We start from the raw sequence: 17,671 nt of genomic DNA, 5'->3' as shown, positions 1-17,671 counted from the left end.
GCATATCAGGAAGCAGGAAACATGTTCTAGTACAATTAAAATTGAACAATTGCAGATTGTATGTAGATCTCGATGCTCAATTTAGGTGGACAACAAAGAGTTTAATTTTAAAAAAAATATAGATATTTGGGCTTTGGACTGTCTTACACTGTGAGGAAAGCAGGTAAAATTCGAACATGGTATAAAAGGTGGGTTTACAGCCGGAAATGCTTTCACTCTTCACTTCTCTATTTCCGGCCGCAAACCCTCTCTCCCCTCTCTATTCTTCGAAAAAAAATCTCTGTTTTTGTGAAATTGCTCGGTGAATCTCGAAGGTAGGCCAAAACCGACCATGAATATGTGATTATCTCATCAAATCGAAGGGTTTTAGTGCTTTAATCGAAGGAAAAACTATCTCTCGGAGCTTACAGTTGAAGCCTAAGGCCCGGGAGCTTACAGTCGTAAACTCCGTTTGTAGCCCTGAGCTTACGGCCATGGGTTTACAGCCATAAATCCTGGGTTGACCGCAAACTGCAGTTTTGTCAAAATGATTTTTTTTCAGGCCAAAATTAAATCGATTAATTAGGAAAAATTAAAAAATATTAATTGCTCAAATATCTTTGTTTTCTTACTTGGCTCATTTTAGTGCAGATCAGATGGCTCTCTTAAAATTTGCGGATATGCACAACTTGGTTATTGTGTTGGTTGATCCTTCTGCAGCTCATGGAGAATTCAAGTCAATGATCCACAGGCTGAGAGACTGCTGCTTGGGTTCTGCTATTATTGTGAATCCTGTGGTTTATCAGAATATAATCAGGGAGTTCTTGCAGACTGTTAAAATGAAAAGAGATTATAATGGAGCAGTCACTGTTGATGCAGTTGTGAAAGGATGCAAGATCATGATTACTGAACAATTTATCAGACAAGCGTTGCTGATTGATGACCAACCAAATTTTCCGACTGAAATTGGGATTGAGGATGCCCATAAGGTACTTAAGAAGATGGGTTATGAAGGCAATTTTCCTCCAATGGTGAAGAAGCTTCTGCCACCATATTGGAGATTCCTGGCTCATGTCTTCGTGAGCTGTATTTCTAGCAGGAGGTCCGGCGCTGATGAGATCTCTTTAACGAACACTAGAGCCATTGCATCTCCAGCTGCGGGGATAGACTTCAACTTTTTAAGGTTTATCCTGGACGAGTTCGTAGTGAACATCAACACAACAACCTGGGATACTTTCTTGATGTATCCGAGGTTCATTTAAATGTTTATTAACACTAAATTTCCTGAGATGGTCAAGGAGGGTGAAACCCTAGATATGAAGTCACTAGGCCCTCATATTTTTGGACTCATAAAGCAAAATCGCAAGGGTAAAGTCATTTTCCAAGGATTGCATCCGCTCGTAAAGTTTGGAAAATTTGCTAAATTAAAGGAGAGCTCTGAGTCTCATGGATCGTCTGATAAAATATCCTCTGAGCTAGTTTCTTGAGAAAGGATGATTTCAGAAGATGAAGTGATGACGGTGTCAGAACATGATGAAGAAAGAGAAGATACAGTAGTTCCCATTGCAGTTGTGGCTGAGGAACATGATCTGACATCAGCTCTTGTGCAAAGTGATTACAATGAAGGGTCTTCAGAGAGTGTGAATGAAACTGAATTATATGAAGAACTTGATCTCACTAGCTTCGATAGAGATGAAATTCCGTTGAATTTTGGAAGCAATGAAGATTACTTGTCAACTGAAAATCTCAACTCGCTAATTGACAATATCGATGATGTTGCTCATCCAACAACGGAGATATGGGACTCTAATGATGTTCTCGAATCAACGCCTCCTACTACTAAACAAGTGGTTGAAACAGCAACTCCTATGGTGACGGTGTCAGGGAATCCTCCCCTTGTAATTGCTTCTCCTACTACAAAACCACTTCAGAGTGATCATACAACAGCTCGAACCTCTCAACCTCCTCTGAAAAGAAGAAGATGTGATCCTAGGCAGGGAATTCTTGATTCTGATATACTTCAAGACCTCCAAATTCCTCCAACCACCACTCCTGCTATTATCTCAATAGAACCTTTCAGTGAAGGCCCTAGTACCACGCATGAAGCTGGCAGAACTTCTACTCCAACAAGATTCTCTCCTTCCCGGCTAGATCTTGATGCTGCCTCCGTGAGCCTGGCCTTGTATTTGGCTCAGGAACAAGATAAAGTGCCTTCCCCCAAATCCAAAGGAATTTCTTTTAGGGAAGGTATTACAAGAGAAGACAATCCTTCTATCGTTGAGCTTCAAAACGAAATAAGTGTGTTAAATCAAAAGAACATTGAGCTTGACATGAAGGTGACTAATCTTATAAGTGAAAATATCATGCTCAAGATTCAAGTGTTTGATCTTGAAGAAGATAAGACCTTGAAGACTAAGCAGATCTCCAATCTTCAGATGCACTTTGGTCTCCTCATAGCTTGTTATTTTGATTTGAAAAAGAAACTGGCAGAAGAACTTGGTGACAAGTTTAAGTCCACCATTAATGAATCGAATATGTTTCTTCCATCTGAAGATCCTTCAGTCTTTCCACCATCTGCTAAATCATCTCGCATTTTAGATCATTTTGACGTTGAGCCTATTCAAGCTCCCAATGTTGTGGCTTTTAAACATGCTAGACTTGTTGCATCTGCTAAGAAGGGACAACTTTTGTTTAAGAAGAGATCGGATCTAAATGCACCTTAGAATCAACCAAAAATCATTGTTACTGATCTCGAAGAAAAACGTTTTAGAGATACATATGGTGATAGGTCCAGACATATCTCTTGGTTATTTCATGACACGTTAAACATGTGGATTGTGAGAAGAAAAAGTGGCAACACAGAACTGTACAAAGACTATCATGACTTCCATTCTTTGACTAGAGTTGATCTTTCAGAGTTATCTCAGGCTCCTTTTGCTAATCCCTCACAAGATCCAAAGCAAATCAGTTCAAGCTCTTCTTGGAAGACCATGTAAAGAAAGGCTTTCCGGCAATGAAGAATGTAGAGTCTGTTATCAAGCATTATCCTGATGTGATTGATCCAAAGACTAGTCATCCACTTCAAGTTGTGATGTTGCCTACTACCAGTCAGGTTAAGCAAATCCTAGTGCTTCAAAAGTATCCAGATGGATCCTTAAGCTCCATGCTTTACTGGGTATTTGACGAAACAACAGCCTCCATGGTCATCAAGCTTAAAGATGGATGCATTCGTCTATATGACCGGAGAGATCTATTCCAATTCGGGAAATAGGATATCCATCAACCGAGTCTTCATCAGAATAAAGTTCCCGAGGAAATTTTTTAGCAAGCTTCCAAAGAGTATACGTCGATGGTTGCAGATATTATCAACAAGCGAATGTGCAATGGAGCAATGGGGAAGTCAGATGTGTTGGTGGTCAACATAGATTGAATCCAAGCTAGCCCCAACCAAGGGGGAGATTGAAGGGCTCAATTAATGATTTGGTCTAGGCTTTCAATTGTAATAGTTCGTTTGAGTATTTTTGGTGTAATAGTAGGTCAAAGTTGGGTTCACGGTTTTGTAATGAGTTTACGGCTGTAAACTAGTTTACAGTCGTAAACCCCATTTCCGGCCCATGTCCTTTTTGCGGTCTTAGTCCCCTATAAATAGAGGTTGTCTAGGTCATTATTGGTTATTGATACCACAGAGATTTCACGACTATAGGAACAAGTTGTACCAGATGTTTCAATCAATAAAGGCATGTGCAAAGCTTGTTTCAATTATGTTTCTACTCCCATTCTTATTCTATTTGATTGTTTGTTTGCTTGATCATTGGTAAAGATCTGTTTCAGGACCTTACAACAGGCTATAACTTCTTCATTATAACTCGGATTTTGGCATTCTTTATATCTCCGGAATCCTTGTTACGACCGCTACAGCTTTCTTCATAGATATCAGGTTTGTTTAACATTTTACTTTTGACGCTTATTTTTATCCTTAATTTATTATATCATAATTAAGTATAAAGTACATAAAATCACATAATACTCAAATAATTCATTTTTATTACTTCAAAACGAGTTACAATGGTTGACCTAGACTATTACATCATCATTAATGCTTAGCCCAGAAACACGGGAGTTACAATTCTCTCCCCCTTAGGATGATTCTGTTTTGGAATCATGCATCAGAAAACAAATGCGGATAGCGACTCATCATGTCACTCTCCATTTCCTAGGTGAAATTTGGCCCATTCGTATGTTTCCATCGTACAAGCACTAAGTCAACCATCTTGCATCGTAACTTCTTAGTCTTACATCTAACAATCGCCTATAGTTCTTCAATTACCCTCTTGTTTTCATCCATCCTTAATTCAGAAATTGGAATTATGTCGGGAACTTCTCCTGTGAACTTCCTCAAATAACATACATGGAAAGTGTTATGAATACCATCTAGTTCTTCTAGTAGTTATAGCTTTTAAGCTTGGTTTCCAATCCTCTGAAGAACTTTAAACGATCCAATAAACCTTGGACTCAACTTTCCCATTTTACCAAATCTTATAAGTCCCTTCCATGGTGAGACTTTAAGTAAAACTGAATCTCCTACTTTGAATGTCATCGGTTTTCTTTTGTTGTCAGCATATATCTTTTGGTGATCCCGAGCTGGTAACATCCTTTCCCTAATCACATTCAGCTTTTCAACAGTCTGATGGACTATCTCACAGCCCATAAACTGGTTTACTCCAACTTCAAGCCAACATGATGGCGTTCGATACTTCTATCCATACAAAGCTTGATAAGGTGCCATCTTGATGCTTAAATGGAAACTATTATTGTAGGAAAATTCTACCAAAGGTACATGTTCATCCCAGTTACCTTGGAATTCTATGGTACATGCTCTTAGCGTATCCTCCGACGTTTGAATCATTCTTTCGCTCTGACCATCGGTTTATGGATGGTAAGTTGTACTCAAACACAACTTCGTATCCAATTCCTATTGTAGAATCCTCCACAACCTTGACGTGAAACGACTATCATGATCTGATACAATCGTTAAAAGAACACCGTGAAGTCTTACTACCTCCTTCAGGTAAGCATTTTCAAGCTTGTCCATCGAACATTTTCATTGTCTGCTATGAAGTTTTCACTTTTAGTGAACCGATCAACGACCACCTAAATCATGTCGTGACCATTCTTTGTTCTGGGTGGTTTAGTCACAAAATCCATGGTGATGTCTTCCCATTTACCAATGGGTATAGGTAAAGGTTCTAAACTCCCATACGGTTTTTGATGTTGTGCCTTAACCATCGCACATGTTACACACTCAGCCACATACTTTGGAACATCGAACTTCAAAGTCGGCCACCAGTAGTAGGGTTTTAGGTCCTTATACATTTTTGTGTTGCCATGATGAATCGAGTACATGGTTTTGTAAGCTTCTTCCATCAGAAGATCTCTTATTCCTCCCATCTTAGGTACCCAAATCCTATCTTGGAATACCTTCAATCCTTGATTATTCATTCTGAACACTAACGTTTTTCCCAAACGTTCTTCCTTTCGGTCATTTTCCTCTGAAGCTTCTTCCTGATCTTTCTTGATTCTTTCCAAAATCATTGAGACAACTTCAATTCTTAATGCTCTTAGCCTTCTCCTTTCAAGGATCACTTTTTTGCTTAAAGCATCAGCTACAGCATTTGCCTTACCAGTGTGGTAAAGTATTTCATAGTTGTAATCCTTAAGCAACTCTAGCCAACATCGTTGTCTCATGTTTAATTCTTTCTTATTAAAAAGATATTGAATACTCTTATGATCAGTGAAAAGTTTGCACTTTATTTCGTAAAGATAATGCATCCATATCTTTAGTGTGAATACTACCGCTGCCAACTCCAAATCATGAGTGGGCTAGTTCTTTTCATGTTATTTCAATTGTCTCGATGCATACGCTATCACCTTATCTCTTTGGGTCAGAACACAACCTAACCCAACTCCAGATGCATCACTATAAATTATGAAGTCTTTAACTCCATTAGGTAGAGAAAGAATCGATGCTTCATAAAATTTCTTCTTTAGCTTCTCGAATGTTTCCCCGTGTTTCTCACTCCAAGTATAAGCAGCTCCTTTATGGTTCAAATCTGTCAGTGGGGCAGCTATCGAAGAAAAGCCTTGGATAAACCTTCAGTAATATCAGGTTAATCCTAGAGAGCTTCGGATCTGTGTGGGACTCTTTGGTCGTCCCCACTTCATCACAACTTCAATCTTTTCTGGGTCAACCATGATCCTTTCTTGGTTAACCACATGACCCAAAAATTGGACTTCTCGAATCTAGAAATCGCATTTGGAGAACTTTTCATACATATTCTCCTTCTTTAAAACTTCTAACACTTCTCGCAAGTGCTAACCATGCTCTTACTGGCTCTTTGAGTAAACCAAAATGTCATCTATGAACACCATTACACATTTATCAACGAATGGTTTACAAACCCTATTCATCAAATCCATGAATATTGTTGGAGCATTGGTTAGTCTAAATGTGTAATAGTAAACCAAAATGTCATCTGTGAAAACCGTTTTGCTTTGCCTCATCCTCCTCTCGAACAAGACTTCAAGAATTTACATTTCTTGTTGGATCTCGAAGATCCATCGAACTTCCTTTTCTCAACATCCTCTTCCCTCTCCAGACCCCTTTCCTTCAACTAAGTCTCAACATTCTTAGCTGCTCTAACGGCTACCTTCAACGTACTTGCCATTTTGACTGTTAGAACAAAATCTGATGGCAATCCATTAGCAAAATCTTCAATCTTGGCGAGTTCAGTCGGCACTAGTTAACGAAATAACTTCATCTTTTCGGTCAAGGTAATAGCATAGTAATCAATGCTCATTTTCCCTTTCTTCAAGTTCTGGAATTCATTGTTTAGATCTATTAGATCTATTTCAAAAAAGTAATGCATTTTTAGTTTCTCTATGAACACTTCCCAAGACATCTTCAAAACTTCTCCTTGTGGCATCGTGTGTGTCAATAGCTTCCACTAGCTTAAAACTCTGGTCTTCAGTTATGTGGCCGCAAAGATAGTTTTCTGTTTGTTAGTATAGTTGCAGTTTTCGAATACCATCTCCATTTTGGAGATCCAGTCCATAATCTCTATAGTCTTTGGGTTTCTAGAAAGACTTGGTGGTTTGTCACTTGGGGTTCTGCTTGACTGACAGTGCAGTTGTAATTTCATTCCTCTAACTATCCATAATTTACTTAAAGTTGTTAAATAGGCATTGAAAGTTCACTCCTATTGTTTAGCAATAGTTGTCTCATTTCTTCAATTTGTTCAGCCATTTTGGTTTCAAATACCCTCTTCGAGTCATTCCTTTCTGCCACTTGGGGTTCTGCTTGACTGACAGTGCAGTTGTAATTTCATTCCTCTAACTATCCATAATTTACTTAAAGTTGTTAAATAGGCATTGAAAGTTCACTCCTATTGTTTAGCAATAGTTGTATCATTTCTTCAATTTGTTCAGCCATCCTTGCCTGAATGATAGCTTGTACTCCAGCCATAGTGACTGGCTCTGTTGCACCTTCTACTATCGGCACCTGCTCAATCACTTGGGGTTGAGGTCGTTGATTCCTATTTTCATTTGTGTTTCCAGCTCCACTTCATGTTCTTGGCATTTTGATTGATACACCAAATTTGGCAAATTTAGATCTTTATTCACGATAGACATTTAACTTCTCCTTATCACTCCGAAACGTTACATGCTAGTTCTAATATCGTAGTCGTACGCTTAGAATCCTGAACACACAAGGTTTCTAGATCCGGTCGGCAACAAACCATAGATCCGAAAAAATAATATCATATACGGAAAACATATAGCATTTAGCACATAAAAGCATTTTAGGCATCTTACCTAAAATAAACTAGTGCTCATGTCTAAAATATGTAGACACTCATCTCACGTTCATCACTTAGCATTCTAAGTTTAAGTCTAGAAATCCTACAAATTCCTAGTTCTCTTAAAATAATGCTCAGATACAAACTGTGACATCCCCATTTTCAAGGCCAGAAAATACCGATTTCGTTTATGCTTTTATAATAAAATCATATTAAACTTTCAAAAAAATTGTTGTGGAATATGTTCCCAAAACAAAATATGATAAAAATTTATCAAAGCATTTCTTAAAGAAATGTATTTTCATTGGGTTAGACATTAGTACTAAGGGTATTCCTTTTCCATAAATGTCCATAAGGAAACCATGAGGGGGAAGGAATACACCGATGAACACATTGTTCACAAACACCTACAAGTTGCGAGCCTGCTAGCGTTTCACTGGAATTCCTAGAAAAGTATGTGGTTATCATCTATACTCCGGTAGATGACTGGATCATTGTCAACACCGACGCCTCTCATCATTTTATTTCATCACACATCAACTATTTCATCTACCCATGTTTTATCCAACATAATTGTAGATAAAAAAATACATATACAGTTCAGATCTGAAAAAGGAAGTTAAAATCTTTCATATAATGTAAATCTCAAATAAACTAACAATATATATACACATAGCACGTAAATTATATAAAATACTTCATATCTATGTGTAAGATGAAAGTGACTATACACTCGCTTGATATGGTGGTGATTCGGACAACACTTCGTTCCTTAAAACAATATTCTTTGATAAAACTAGGAGGTTTGCTTAAAAACCAGGTCCTATACAGCTAAAGTTTCAAACTGAAAAACACTTTTCTTGTAGACTTTAGATGCTCCGAGGCTTTCTTCTAGTGCTAGGGTGGTTCCCTAGGATTCAGGGTGGATTAGGGTGCTTAGAGAAGGAGTAGAGAGTGAAAGAAGTGAAGAGTTTGTAAAGAAATTCGGCTGGCTTTGGACCCTATTTATAGCCTGAGAGACTGCTTGGCTACGCAGGGCGTACCTTCGTGCGTGGTGCATAGGAGTTGGGCGCAGTCTACAAAGCTCAGACGTGGTGATCATGCGGAAGAGCAACATGGTCGAACCAAGGCCAAGCACTTGCGAATGCGGGGCGTTCCTCCTTGCACGGGGCGTTCTTCGGATAAGCTTCTGAATGTGTGCCTCAAAATTCAAAAATTCATAACTTTCACATACAAGCTCCTTTTTAGACGTTGTTTATATCCACGTGTAGGTAAGATTGTGCTCTATAACTTTCATTGAGACTCTGTCGGCTAATTTTGACTTTGTTTTTAAAGTTATATTTTTAATTGACCAGGACAGGAAAAGTCCGTTAAAAATACATAAGTTTTTCATACTACGTCCGTTTTTGTCTGTCTTTTTTACTGTTGAACTACTATTGATGAGATCTTCGATTCTGTTTTAGGCTGTGTCGGATAAAAATCGCTCGATCGATAATTCGAATTCCGAGCTGCACAATGTTATGTCAAATCTTAGAAAATTCATAACTTCCTGATACGAAGTCAGATTTGGACGTTCTTTTTATGCACACCCTTGGTTTAACAAACACTTCAACTTTCATTTAGATCGCTAAGGCTAAAAAGCTCATTATTTTAAATTCACTTTTACATCACACAACATCGTGTTGGTTCTATCACGAAACTTAGATAAGACATAACTTCTTTGTTATAACTCGAATTTCGGTGCTCTTCATATCTCCAGAATCCTTGTTACGACCACTACAACTTTCTTTGTAGATATCAGGTTTATCTAACATTTTATTTTTCACGCTTATTTTTATCCTTAACTTATTATATCATCATAATTAAGAATAAAGCACATAAATTCACATAATATTGAAATAATTCATTTTTATTACTGAAAAACAAGCTAGAATGGTTGACCTAGACTATTACATCGTCACTAATTCTAAGCCCATAAACATGGGCGTTATAAAAATAGTATGCGAATCTTCTTTAGACATGATATCATAAACAAATTAAACAATGAATCAAATCAATGACTTAAAAATAGGTATTCAAATCGAAGCGAGTTCTAAAACGATAAATTATTGATGAAATTGCAAATGCATTACAAATGCAAAATAGAGCGGGAAAATCAAAATGATAAGTGTAAAGCTCGAAGAACACAAAATTGTGAAGATATTTGAAATTGACTCGACGAAATCCTTGCTCCGATACCACTTGTAGAGTCTAATAGATTCTAAAAGATGGGAATTATGTTAAGAACAATGTAGAAATTAAACACAAGAAGGTAAATATGATCTGATTTTCAATTAGAGAATTCGAAGCTTAATTAAATATTAGTAAGTACTTGACAAGAAGTATTCTCTCTATCTAACTAACATCTCTTTACATAGGTACATAACCAGGGAATTAATTTAAGAAACCAACACTAAAAACATGATACCTACACAATGACAACAATATAACATTTAAGCTCATACTACGAAGCCTAGGTGTACAATCAAACTACAAAACTAACAATACTTTCACAATTTACATTGAAGACTAACAATAAAGAACACTTTCACATTATGACTCAAACACAACACCCATAAACTACAAGACCAAACAATAACATATAATCTTATTTTATAGGGAAATTGAGTAAACTAATCACTTGTTTGTGTGTTTTTTTAAATAACAACCCATTTAAATTATTTTCTGCAAAATAACCATTTTCACCAGGATGGGTCGTTCCAAAAATAAATTCGGAATCCTTTTCTGGTGAGCTAACCCATTATGTTTCATCCAGAATGGCCATTCCGAAGTATCCATACGTATTATGGATCTCAGATATGAATTTCAAATTCTAGAATATATTATGAAAAAATCTGAATCTTTACTTCATTATGTATCTCGCTCGGACTTACCAATCCCGATCTCCGACATGCAATTTTGATTTCGATTTTGATCATCTGACATCAATTTTGAAATCTACCACGCCACTCCGACTCTTCGATACTGATTTTGATCACTAACACACCACTTTGATATGGAAAACAATCACTATGATGCAGTTGTTTTATGGGTAAGTTCATTACTCCACATAAGATTTTTGTTTATACTTATATCTTATGGAGTGAGACGATAATGTTCTGAAGGTGTAGTGAAAGATTTCAATGCATTAGGACGAACCCAAACCTAGTTTAGTTTTTTTTTTTTTTTTGTATAATTTGATTATTCACCAAAAATTATTGTTTCAAAACAAAACATTGAATTCTTGAATTTGAACAACACCTCTAGAATGACCTGAAAATGTTTAGGAATTCAAAGAACTCCTCGGGAATGAACTAAAAGAATTATGGAGTTGCAATATAAGATGTCGATGCACTACGACCAACCTCAAAATAGTTTAGTTGTTTATGTAATGTTAGTATACATCGAAATCTAGTGTTTTTGAACATAAAATTGCATTCCGGAATGCTCTAGAATGCGATGAACAGGTCCGCAACTCGAAGAATAGGTTTGAAACACTAAGAACTAGTCCAAAATATTGATAATTTTTGTTATGGAGTTTGTTTGTAACATCTTTTTTATTACAGCACGATAGGGTTTTTGATGCATCCATTACACTGTCTTGAACCGTACAGACACTTATCATGCAACATGTTGGTACCACAGAATACAATGACATGTGTGGGCATGATTATAGGTTATGCACACCCGAACAACAACTAAATCACGACCTTGATCAGTCTTCTACATTTATTTAATCTTTGGATGTAAAAGATATTTTTTAGGATGAATAAAAAATGCCATCGACAACACCTTTTAAGTGTTCTATGCGCCAAAAGGTTATGTGCCTATGGTATAAATCCCCATGGATACAAATGAAGATGAAATGTGTTGTGTAACATCCCAAAAATTAGAGTAAAATTTTCAGTTTTCAAAAAAACCCAATCACCATAACTTTTTACAAAACATTCTTTCAAATGTGATAGTTAAAGATCAGAGCATCTCAAAATCCAAATAACATAAAATTTGAAGGATGTGCAGGATCACGCCATTACCTTGCCCCGATCATTAGAAGAACCTGAAACCATAACAAACAAATGTTATCATGAAGCATACTGATTTCCACCAAAGCCTCACCACACAAACATATAACCAAACAAATATCAGTTCCACAACCTCCAGGTTGGATAACTACTGGCCCACAACCATACGGTTGGAATTCCCCAACCCACAACCTTTCGGTTAGCTTACCCGATACATAACGGGTCCACAACCTCTTGGTTGGATTATCCTTGACCTAAAACCTTATAGTTGGCTTGCCCAATATATAATAGGTCCACAACCTCCTAGTAAGATTACCCCTAGCCAATAACCTTACGGTTGGAATGCCCCAATTTGTTAACTGAGAACACAAAGCGATACAATCTCAACCCCACCATACCATATTGACATATACATAACAAATAATATCTATCTATCAACAGATAATCATATAACCATTCAACATACAAATAGGCGGATCTACAGATCACTACTACATAACAACATCCTATAAACTAGAGCACAAATCTAGCAGGTCACTATTGCATAGACACATCCTCTTTACCATGATACATAAACTAATGGGTCAGCATTGGTGCCTTTGACACACAAGAACAGTGAGGAAAACTCACCTCTCAGTCCGAACAAATAGCTGAATAGTTATCTTCTCTGAATATTAGCTCCACCAGTCACCTATTCATTAAATAGTTACCAATCTCAAATATAAGTCAAAATACCCAAAATACCCTTAGGTCGATCTTGGTCAAATTTTGTTCAAAGTCAAAAAGCCAAACTTAGTCAACACAGCTAAGTACGCCCAACGTACTCAGATTGTATGCTTGGCGTACATAAGGCTTGACTAAACATGCGAGGTTTAACCTCAAATGCCCAACGTTCATGAATGGGTCATTTTCCTTCTTATTTAGAGGTTAATCCGTAAGCTTTTTTTTTTCTAACTTCCAAATCTTGTCCTCAGAAAATGTCTTTAACCATAAAGTTTCCAACTTTATGGTGTTGCATGGCTGTTAAATGTCCGGTCACAAAAACCCTAACTACTTAACCAATGAAAACCTTATAACGCATGCATGAGATGAAACTAACAATCAAGATTGCATTGTTATGCAACTAAATACTCCAAAATGTCTGAAAGGACAACTTATATGGATTAGAGTAACCCACACTCATAATACCAAGCTTATCGAACCAAAAAAACACAAATTCAAGGATAAACAAGTTCTAATCAATTCTTCATCAAGTTCAAAGCTTTTTACCTTAAAATTTTGTCAAATGATGTTGTTATTCTGGATCCAAAGTGTTACACTTCTCCAATATGATCTTCTCTTCTTTCTCCCTCCTTCAAGATCACCAAAACACACTCAAAGTATCAAAAATGCACTCAAATGGATTAGAGTTTACAAAGTGGTCGAAATGGGGTTGGATGCTGATGAAAGGAAGAATACATGGGAGTTAAGGATGCTTAAATAAGGTCCAAACACTAAAAATTAGGGCTTTCACCCTGTCCACTTAAGCCCAACGTCCCTAGAGGAATGCCAAGTGTTCGAGTGCTTAGCCTAAAAATTACGAAAATGACATTACGGACTAATCTTGCAATTAACTCTCATCCAAGGGGTTAAAAGGTAAATACTAGAAAATAGAGATGTTACAGTTCTCCCCCACTTAATTTAAACTTCATCCTCAGAATCTGCTACTGCAAATAACTCAGGGTAGTGTTCTCGCATCTCCACCTTGGGTCATTCAAACAATCCACCCCGAAACCCGATCCAATCTAAAAGTTGGCTCATTCACGCAACTGCCTTCCCATGCCACATTTAACCCAATCCTAGTAAAATAATGCACCCCACCCAATAATGAATCCTCGACCCCCTAGCTTTTACCACTGAAGAAAACCATCACACTATGCTAAAAATTATGAAATCCAATACCTTGACTGACTCTCAATCAAGCAAGACTATCTCAAAACACATTCAATACGACTTCACTTTACAGTCTAAACCATACAAAAGCCTTCTTACCCAGAATTACCTTTTTTCATACCACTAGGAAATAGATATCCTAACTATCCATTATTGTTGAACCCTTCATTCAAAACAAGGCAACCCTAACACGAGTCTCGGCTTGATAATCGTTGTAGAGTAACATGTACAACGAAAACATATTCCAAAACTTCCTAGCTATAAGACATAACTTCTAGTCAGAACCATAGAGCTGGGGATTTTTCAAACTACAACCACCGAAACAACTCCATCAATATGATTCCCGGGACTGGGAACCCATTAGTTCTAAGCTTCATTATAAATCAGGACTGATGTTCATCCATTTGTTGAACCTACCACTTGTCTTTGACTAAAAGTACCACTAAACATGCAGAACAAAGTACTCAAAATACACCAATCATGAATTCCAAGCAATCCCAAATTGAGAAGTTGTACCAAAAACCTTGAATACACCCTTGATTCCCTGACACGTCATTACTAAACCACTACTCCTACTAGCAAAGGTGATCAAACCAAAAGTTTTCACGTTGTATCAAAACCTTATCAGCTCAGGTGTACCCCCACCTGGCAGGTCACTCGATACATTCACAATGAACTTCATGACTTGAAGTTCTAGATCTAACTCCTCACATTGGAAACCAATCTCCTAATAGAAAGCCCACAAAAAGATGGGGTCCACCAAAACAACCATTCATTAAGCGAGTTCTGGTGCACAAATAATATATCAACCTAGATAACCTTTTCTATCCACATGATCCAAACCAATTGATCACCGAGTCTCCCAACTCCCAAAACAATGCACTACCATCTAATCATACCAACAAGACTAACAATCTAAGACCTAAGAGTCTCAACCAAATAAATATCGGGTCTCGACCTCAAGAATCGTACAACCCTTGGTTCATAATACATCGTGACACCTGCTAACCGCAAAATGAGAAGCTCATGGTACTATGCCGATCGCATTGTCATCCCATCAATGGCCTAAAAACTCACAACTAGAACCACATAGGCCTAAAGATACCCAATCATCAATTCACTGATTTGCAGGAATGCAAACAACATCCACCTCAATGCTAACCAAATAGAACACGACCATACTCCTCCATCACGCACAATTTTGTTCACAGTACATGTTGTTACCAACGTGAAATCAGATGAAAACATGGTCGTACATAACCAGAATGAGAGAGGTGGTTGTATTCTTGTTCTAATTCAAATGCTACAACTAATTAAGAATCATGCTAATAACTCGAGCTAAGTTCACTCATGCTATCATACTAAGCCTACATATATCCCTCATGACAATATCTAATGAACTTATCACCATACACACCATCAACAAAATCCTATAACTAACCATGGATCTACTACATTTCTCCTTCCTCACAACCTTACCCAAAGGTGAAGTACTTTTAGATCTAATGAAATGCCGACCTAAATCATGAACAGAAACATCCTCATGAACAACCAAAGCAGATCCCATCAATACGTAAGCAACTCGATAAAACATTCAAAGTTAGCCAAAACTGTTGCTAAAACCATGGATATATTCCAAACTCTAGCGGAACTTAATGATAGGCCGACGAATCCATTGAAATTCAACTGATACGACTCAAAACTCCTGAATAATCTTCACTTGATAATAAACGAAATATCTAATTTATCGAGAATGCATTGAAACATAATCCAATAAACCATAACCCATGCAGAGCTGAACGAACCTATTCTTGAAATTGATTTACCGATCAACAACTGCCCAATCTAGACTATAAATAGCAATCCATACAACGAGTTGACAAATCCCTCAACAACCGATACTCAAATTGAGTGATCCTAATGCCTCTTTATCTAATCATTGACATCCCAAAAGGAACCAATGGCTACAACAAGCTCCTTGACCAACTACTTCCTACTACGAGACAACTCGTGTATTTCCTAAACACATGCATCCGATAGTTACTTTCTCTACACCCCTTACTTGACCAAATCTTGAATCGAAATCTTGCATACCTACACCGTAGATCCCTATGAACCATTCTTCTGACAACATATACTCGAACAAATCAATGATCCTCCAAGTAAAATACCTAGTTCTCCCCCACTTAGGGTTTGAACTACCACCTGCTGGTGTTGCAACCAAACCATATCTCAAACCAGTTCAACCAGGTACAAACGATCCTAACTCTTGGAATTTTTAACACATACAAGATGATCTTCTAGATAAGGACCAATCAAACGTTAATAGATTCTGAATCTTAGTTGACGACCTCAGAATTTCCAATCATAACCACTTCTAGCATTAAGAATTCCATGTAGATGCACAAACAATAATTGGCAGTCCATTTATGACACCAACTTCCTACCTCGAAACGAATGGACTACTACACTCCTCACCTATAAATCCCTAATCATCAATTGATCGCAAGGATCACTCATAAATACAAGAGGCATCATTCTTATAATTGAGACACATTAGAGAAAACATAAATTGTTGTTCCCAATTCACTTCCCCGATTACCTGAAGCAATCAACTAGCACCTGACCTGACTATATTCAAAGAAAGAAAACCATTAATCTCATCTCAAGGCAATCATACCACAAGTATATTCTTGTGCATTTCCACAATATCATACTGCCGCCAAAAACCACAACCATCTAGCCTTGTGATGGGCCTACACCCCAACTCGAGATGTTACATGTTGCATGCCAACAGCTAACACCGTTGGATAATCTTTTAGAACATATTATGTACAATTTATATAAAGAATTGGATGGTTCGATGTTGTTTGCTAACAATTTTTTTACCAGTATTACGACAATTGAATTTTCGATGCGCTTATATGCAGTTAGTCACGTAAGCTGGTTAGAATGTGATGTAAGTTATAGAATGTGATGTAAGTTATATAATTGTGTGATCATTACATACTACACTTATAATAACAATACTTACTTTACTACAAAAAATTTGATTGTCAACAAATCATAATGTGTATCCTATTGATGATAGAGCATAGATCAAATGATGCTCGATAGGCTGTTGTGCCGTTAGCTTTCATCTTTGACGTGTTTGACTGGAGTGATATGGTTGACGAATCTCTTTACCCATCTTGGACAGACTATGACACGTGTTTGAATTACATCAACTCAATAACAGTAATTTATTATATAATGTTATTTGATGGGTAATCATTCCTAACCTTTTTGTGTAGTTTTATATCCTAATCAATATACCAATTGTTCACTGGTTTTTTAATGTTTTAGATTTGAAGACATTAAAAATGATTATATATGATGGTTATTGGATGAGCGACTACTTTTCTGAAAATGATGATTAGTTTATAGGTATCAGAGCCCACATCCACAAAGTCTTAGTGGTATCACCTACTTGGGTAGCCAACCAACGGATACAGTCTCATTTAAGAGTTTCCACATGACCATTTGAACATTCTAATATTAATTAAATCAAATCCCTTAAGTTTATGTATTTAATAGGCGAATGCCTGCGCATTGCGCAGAAACATCTATATAACTGAAGTCTTTACAAACATATGTTTTTTTAATATAACAATAACGTTGTTGTTAAATTAGATATAATAACTTGTATACTAAATTGATATAATATATTGATTATTTAGAATTATATGTTAATATATACATCTATTATAACTTCATGATCTCAATTGTTTAAATAACTTTTACCCGCGAGTTACACATGAATAAAATTAAATATAATATATTGTTTAATGTTATTTATAGTTG

The sequence above is a fragment of the Lactuca saligna genome, chromosome 7 (assembly GCF_052625555.1).
Source record: "Lactuca saligna cultivar CGN05327 chromosome 7, ASM5262555v1, whole genome shotgun sequence".
Classification (NCBI taxonomy): domain Eukaryota; kingdom Viridiplantae; phylum Streptophyta; class Magnoliopsida; order Asterales; family Asteraceae; genus Lactuca; species Lactuca saligna.
Note: the sequence above shows the minus strand (reverse complement) of the source record.